This window comes from Silene latifolia, chromosome Y (genome assembly GCF_048544455.1).
Source record: "Silene latifolia isolate original U9 population chromosome Y, ASM4854445v1, whole genome shotgun sequence".
NCBI lineage: Eukaryota > Viridiplantae > Streptophyta > Magnoliopsida > Caryophyllales > Caryophyllaceae > Silene > Silene latifolia.
The window spans coordinates 154864040-154871053 of record NC_133538.1 but is presented as its reverse complement, the minus strand read 5'-3'; the positions used below and the strand labels follow the sequence as shown (position 1 = coordinate 154871053).

The 7014-nt window shown below is 40.6% G+C and overlaps 1 non-coding gene across 1 annotated transcript; it reads right to left on the bottom strand.

Annotated features, from left to right (window-relative positions):
- Window positions 1-3369: 3369 nt before the first annotated feature.
- LOC141635601 (small nucleolar RNA R71) lies at window positions 3370-3475 on the bottom strand. The gene has a single exon (XR_012540277.1). It is a non-coding gene; the product is annotated as a small nucleolar RNA R71 (small nucleolar RNA).
- Between the last annotated feature and the right edge of the window lie 3539 nt (window positions 3476-7014).

The window sequence follows — 7014 nt, the reverse complement described above, 5'->3', positions numbered from 1 at the left end:
GATCTGGTTATCATCAAGTTTGAATTGCCAAAGGAGACGAGCCAAAGACAGCTTGCGTGATGAGGTATGGGTCTTTCGAATGGTTGGTCATGCCTTTTGGGTTGACGAACGCACCTGCCACGTTTTGCACGTTGATGAATCATGTGTTCCATGAGTACTTGGACAAATTCGTGGTGGTGTACCTGGATGCTATAAGTGTGTATAGTCGTTCTTTGGCTGAACACGTAGAAGACTTGAGGATTGTGTTCGCAAAACTACAAGACAATCACTTATTTGTCAAAAAGAAGAAGTGTGAATTTGCCCAATCTAAAGTCAATTTTCTCGGCCAAATCGTGGGGAAAGGGAGACTTAGAATGGATCCGAAGAAGATTACAGCCATCAAGGACTGGGGCACCCCAAGAACCGTGTCTGAGCTTCATCTTTCTTGGGGATAACAAACTACTATCGAAGATGCATTCGAGAGTATTCAAAAATAGCCGCCCCACTAACCGATTTGCTGAAAAAGGATATCAAGTGGGATTCGTCTATCGACAGGAGAAGGGCCTTTGAGAGGCTCAAGGAAGCGATGATGCAAGAGCCCGTCTCGGCGCTGCCGGATATCACAAAACCCTTTGAAGTAGAGACGGATGCGTCTGATTATGCCCTTGGGGGAGTACTCCTCCAAGTGGGTCACCCAGTGGCCTTTGAAAGTATAAAGTTGAATGGGGCCGAGACTCGGTATACTGCCCAAAAGAAAGAACTTCTCACTATTGTTCATTGCCTACGGGGATGGAGACATTATCTCTTGGGATCGAAGTTCGTCGTCAAGACTGATAACACCGCGACATCCCACTTCCTGACTCAACCGAAGCTCAACAGTCGACAAGCTAGATGACAAGAGTTGTTGGCCGAGTTTGATGTGGGGTTCACTTATTGACCGGGATCAGCGAATAGGGTCGATGACGCCTCAAGTCGTTAGATGCAAGTTGTCCGCACTGCACATGATTGCTCACTTGTCCACTACTACAGTGGTCACAGATATTCGAGCTAAGGCGAAGGAACACCTAGACCAAGACCCAATGGCAAGGACTCTGAAACAGTTGGCCTTAGAAGGGAAGACTCGCAAGTTTTGGATGGAAGATGGACTTCTACTCACGAAGGGACATCGAATCTTTGTTCCAAAGGTGGTAGGATTGAGGAAGATTCTTGATACGTGCATTTTATATAACCATTTTAGCCTTATTTTGCACGTATTTCTATGCATTTTTATACCGTTTTGTATTGCAATATGCCCCGAATTGGCTACTTTGGTTTGTTTTGTCTGAATTGCAGAAATGAACCTGAAAGTGGTGAAACCGTACTCTTTTCGTTCTGTTTTGCATACATTTTGAGGAGACGGGAATGTTAGAGCGAGAGTTATGCATTGGGATGCGTGAAGGGTGGTCAACGGAGCAGTCAAAGATGATTTTGAAGCTGACTTGGAGGAAGAACACTCGATCGAGAAGCATTCTACCTCGATCGAGTGGTTTGGGAAGTTGAAGAGGTCGATCGAGTGCTTTGCTGTGCTCGATCGAAATGTTGTTTAGTGGGTTTCCTCGATCGAGTTATCTTTTTACTCGATCGAGAGGATTAGCTGCTGAAGACCTCGATCGAGTGGTTTTATATCACTCGATCGAGAGGTTTTGGATTTTAGACGGGCTTAATTAACCCGTGTTATGTTATTTCGTGATGGACTTAGTTTTCCTTTTTAAGTATTCAATAATTAGGTTATTAGGTACGCTGTTTTATTTCTACGCTACTTACACATTATTCATCTCTGAAACTCTTAATCTCTCTTTTACACTTTCAACTGTAAACTCTCTTCTCCTTAATATTTTGCTTAGTGGATTTGATCTTTACGCCGGAATCGCTTGAGATTGTAATCTCTCTTCTCCTTTTAATCTTAATCTCATTATTTCCTTGCTTTAATCCTTGTTTTATTGTCTTAATTATTCTGCCCTAATTTAGTTTATGCATTATTATTGTTATTTCATCATGCCTTCAATTAGTTTATTCATTATTATTATTATTGACAACATTAGTTATATGAGTAGCTAAATTCTTTCATGTTGGGATTAGGGAATCCATGGTAGGATTGTGACGATGTAGCGAATAGACTAGATTGTTTACTCGTGAGAATCTGTACCCATGGCAATTTAATTATAATACCGACTTAGTTGAGTGCACGCTTCTAAGTTACCTTTAATCTGGTTAAATTTACTCCTAGATTGGAAGATTGAACTAAATAGACCTGCTATGAATAGTAGACTACCCTGACGAGGACGGAAGTTAAGTTAATAGAAATCTAGGATAGAAAGTGGACTGGAAGGACCTTTCTTGTATCCGTCTCACAGTAGATTATCTAGGCTATTTGCAATTGAGTCGCTGGACTACCATGGTTAACCGAAATCCTAACATGTTCTCTCTCATTTGATCATCTCTATTATATTTTCTATCTTTTATTGCTCTTTCTTTACTGCTCTTTCCTTTAAGCCTTTATTAGTTTATAAACCAAAATTTAAACCCCCCATTTTGTGACCAAATAGACGGACCTTAACAGATATCTTGCCTCCCTGTGGAGATCGACCCGACTTTCCTAACTATATTAGTTAGTGCCAGTTGGTTATTTTTGGTAGGTACACGACTAGTCTGTCAAATTTTGGCGCCGTTGTCGGGGAGGCAATAGCCCTATCTGTTTTTGTTTTCGTTTATTTTTATCCGTCTCAGGGAATTTTTATTCCTTGAGATAGTTCTCATTTATCTCTTTCAGTGTTGTGTATGCCCAGGTCAAACAGGTCGGAGTTTATTCCTGCTGATTCTGAGCCAGAAAGACTATTTCGGCATAGACTCCATCTGCAAGAGAACGTCGAAAGGAAGACTTGAGTACTTTCGAGCCCGAGCTACAACACTTTTTATTTGCAGAAGACCAGTCTTTTGAAGAAGACAATCTCATTTCTGCCAACAAGCCAGTAAAGATGCCTAACATTGCAAGTCACTCGGAGCCCAAAGCATCCTCGATTCCTAAAGGTTTTAACCTCTAAACTGAGGACGGTAACACTTTCAATATCCGTCCGTCTTACATAAATCTGGTGGAGAGAAATATATACCGAGGTGTGGCGGGTGAAGATCCGCGAAAGCATATGGAAGTCTTTACCAACTATTGCTCTACTATTCCCGCTACTAAGGGAGTAACACAAGACAAGATAAAGGAAGTACTTTTTCCTTTTTCTCTGACTGATTCAGCTCGTGAGTGGCCGACTGATCTTGACCGAGCAACTGCTGGTATAACCAACTGGGAGACTCTCGCACTTACCTTCTACAAAAGATACTTGCCTCCACAATGCACTAATCAGCTGAGGGGTAAGATTACTAGTTTCAAGCAGGCACCTGATGAGACTTTCTATGAAGCTTGGTGTCGGTTCAAGAAGTTGGTGAGGTCTCTTCCTCACCATGGTTTTGATCAGTGGTTCTTGTGCAACCAGTTCTATAATGGGTTGTACGATGACCACAGAGCCATACTTGACGCCTCATCCAACGGAAGATTTCAAAAGAATATTGATGATGATAAGGGATGGGGCATTATTGAGGAGATGGCGACCCATTGTGCTGAATATGGGAACCCACAGGACGGTATTCGAACGGTCCATTCGGTTGATAAGGCAGTCACGGCTCAACTGGAAGCCATGAATTCCCGGTTTGATAGATTGGAGCTGCAATCTGCTGGAGATCAATAGACGGTTCATCTATTGACTAGACAGGAAACTGTCATTTGTGAGAGGTGTGGAAGCGATGACGGTCATACTACTATTAACTGTCTAACTAAGAAAGAATAAGTCCTCGCTTTTCAGCAATACAGGCAAGGAGGAGGTTCTTATTACAACAATCAAGGGGCAGTCCATCCCAATTTGAGGTGGACAAGTCAAAATGTTCTTAATTCCACTCCTCCACCGCAGCAGTAGCAACCATATGTCCCTCCTCACAAGGCTCAACAAGGCTTACAAAAGCCTCCTTCTTTTCCTTCACCGAATCAAGGAGCATCATCTTCAAGTGGGGTAAGTGAGCTAGCTGAGTTAAAGACAATGCTTCAGTCTGATGCGTGTCGTTCAACACCAAAAATAAATGCCAACAAGCCTATACTATAAATAGCTAGGGAAGTCGGGTCGAATCCACAGAGAGGCTTTTCTATTAACTGTAGTCTAATCTGTCGGTCACAAACTGGGGGTTTTGAATTTGATGTTCTAACTACTAAAGTTTAAGGGGAAGAGAAAATAAGGGTATAAGAGAAAATAGGGAGAAATGTAAATAAACTATCAGATAAAGAGAGATATGCCAGGATTTCGGTACGCCGTGTTCTACGCGCTATCGGGATAACTAGGTCGGCAAGTTTATTAGTAGGAAGGGCTAGGTTATCTCCTTTCGGTCTCAAACCCAACTATACCTTTCGGTCTAAAGTCGCCCTAAGGTTATCCTACTTGACTTTCGCCCTCATAGGAGTCAATTATCAGAACTAAACAAGTCTACCCTTCCAATCTTTCGATCCAGGTCGGGGGTTAACTAAACAGACGGTCTCCTGCGTGCACTCATTTAACCGATCTACAAATAAATTGCTTAGATCTGGTTCCTACCGCATAACTACCTTAGTAGTCGTCCTAACATGCTTCTAACACGGTTTCCCTCATCCCGACATATAAAGAAATTAGCTACGCATTCTAATTATATTAACTAACACAACTAATAACGAAATGCTAACGGAAAACATGATGTGACAATAGTATAAAGCAATAACGAGGTTAGGGCCGAAATTAATAATGAAACTAAAAGAGCAAATATAAAACATAAACAAGAGAAGAGATTAAGGGAAGGAATTATACTATAGTAGCAAATCCGGCGTAAAGAACAACAAAATCCTAGATCGTAAAAATCCAAGCAGTGAACAGTAAACGCAGTAAAAATGTATATGGGAAAATGAATGATAGGTAAAAGATATTAACCTAGTAACTAGTCTTTTTGTTTTTATAACAAAACTTCACGAGTAGTTTTATTAACCTACGGGCTTTAATAGCCCACGTAAAGGAGAACCTCTCGATCGAGAGGTTAAGGCTCTCGATCGAGCACAGGATAGCTCGATCGAGCACATGGCAACTCGATCGAGGGCTTGACAGTTCGATCGAGCACAGGACAGCTCGATCGAGGGCTTGTGTTCCTCTGTGTTCTCGATCGACAGCCAAATGTGGTCGATCGAGATCTTCAGTCACTTCTCAGCTTCCGTAGTAGTCCTGACTTGCTTAATTTGGTTAACTTTCGTCTTCACGCTTCCCCATGCATGAGTCCTTCGTCCTCTTTTCCGTCCATCTTCCAGAGATGCTATCTCGAGGCCACAAAAGGTTGGTTTCCGCTACAAATCTGCAAAATAGCAATAAAAGCACAAAGTATCCTATTCGGGGTATAAAGCGACATAATATCACTCAAATACATAGAAATGCGTGCCAAAAGAGACCGTAAAAGTCTATATAATACGCACGCATCAAACTTCCCCAAACCAAACCTTTGCTTGTCCCCAAGCAAACTAAATGCAACTAAAGACCTAATGGAAAGGAGTAACTTTCATAGCTAACTACTAGTCAATGCCAAACCGCTTTAATGCACATAATCAACTACTGCCAAGCTCAAAGCAGGTGAACAAATTTATGCATATCATGGAATTACATTGGATGTTCGACCTTGCAAGACTCATAAATTTGGACTCTCCCGGTTCACTCTTCTCTCAGCAAAGCAAATGGTAAGTAAGAATATGTGTGCAGAGAAAGAAGAAATTGCAGACTCTCACCTAGACTGCGACCAACACAACATGTAACGCTAACTAACATGAGTAATGATTCAGTCACCGTACACACGCAAAACCACCGTTCAAGGACTATAACGTGCCGAACAATTGCATAATATGGATATGTGAGGCTCAATTGGTAAGAAGGGGCAAAACAAATATGGAAATGTGAAGGTAAAAGCCGAGCTAGAACCTAACCAAGTCCATAATAAAATACATCCCACTCTTCCAATCATATAAATAACTCAATGCCTTATAATTTGGCATATACAACGCAAGAATCCATAATGAATGTACCTCGTAAAGTATAAATAAGCACGAGAGGTATAAAATATTTTTCAGCCATTTTTTTTCTTTTTCCTTTTTTTTTCTCTTTTCTTTTTACACGGTTTTTTTTTCTTTCTTTGGCTGATTTTTTTTTCTTTTTCGTCTTTTTTTTTCTTTTCTCATTAATACATACTCCAAGATAAGATATACGAGCCAAAATACGATACATAACAATATATTCCACAAAACTACTAACTAGCGCAGCAAGGGTAGGCTAAATATAGGTTGTAGTTTCGGTGGCAATCGCGGATTTGGCTAATGTGGAGCTCATGGGATAAAATGAGAAAGGGGAATATGCAATAGTTCTCAAAACACGTAATACCGACCACAAACCCATGCGTGCAGGCAAAAAGAAATCAAAACTCATATACATGTGATACAATGAAATGTGGGGAGTAACTACTCTCAATTCCTAGGAAAACTGGTCATGAATGTCACCAGTTATGGCTCTATATCTCAGAATATATAGGTAGTTTGCCAAAATTACGAGTCAAGTCTAATAATCCGTAGTAAATTCCACAACAAAATTTGAGAAATCACTTTTAATTTTCTTACAAGGCAATTATGAAAGGCAAGGAATGGCATATAAACGACTAGCAGTGCAAAGTCATCATTAAGGAACTCCAATCCGAATCTGCTATATGAAAAAGTAAACATGCTATGTTATATATTTTTTATGTTCTGATGTTTTTTTTTTTTGATGTTTGTATGAGAAACAAAAGCATAAAGCAGTAAACGTGAATGCAAAACAAAATGCAAATGCAGACGCAAAAGGATGCATATACCCTCCCCAAACCAAAACAGACAATGTCCTCATTGTCTTCACAACTAACTAACAAAGACAA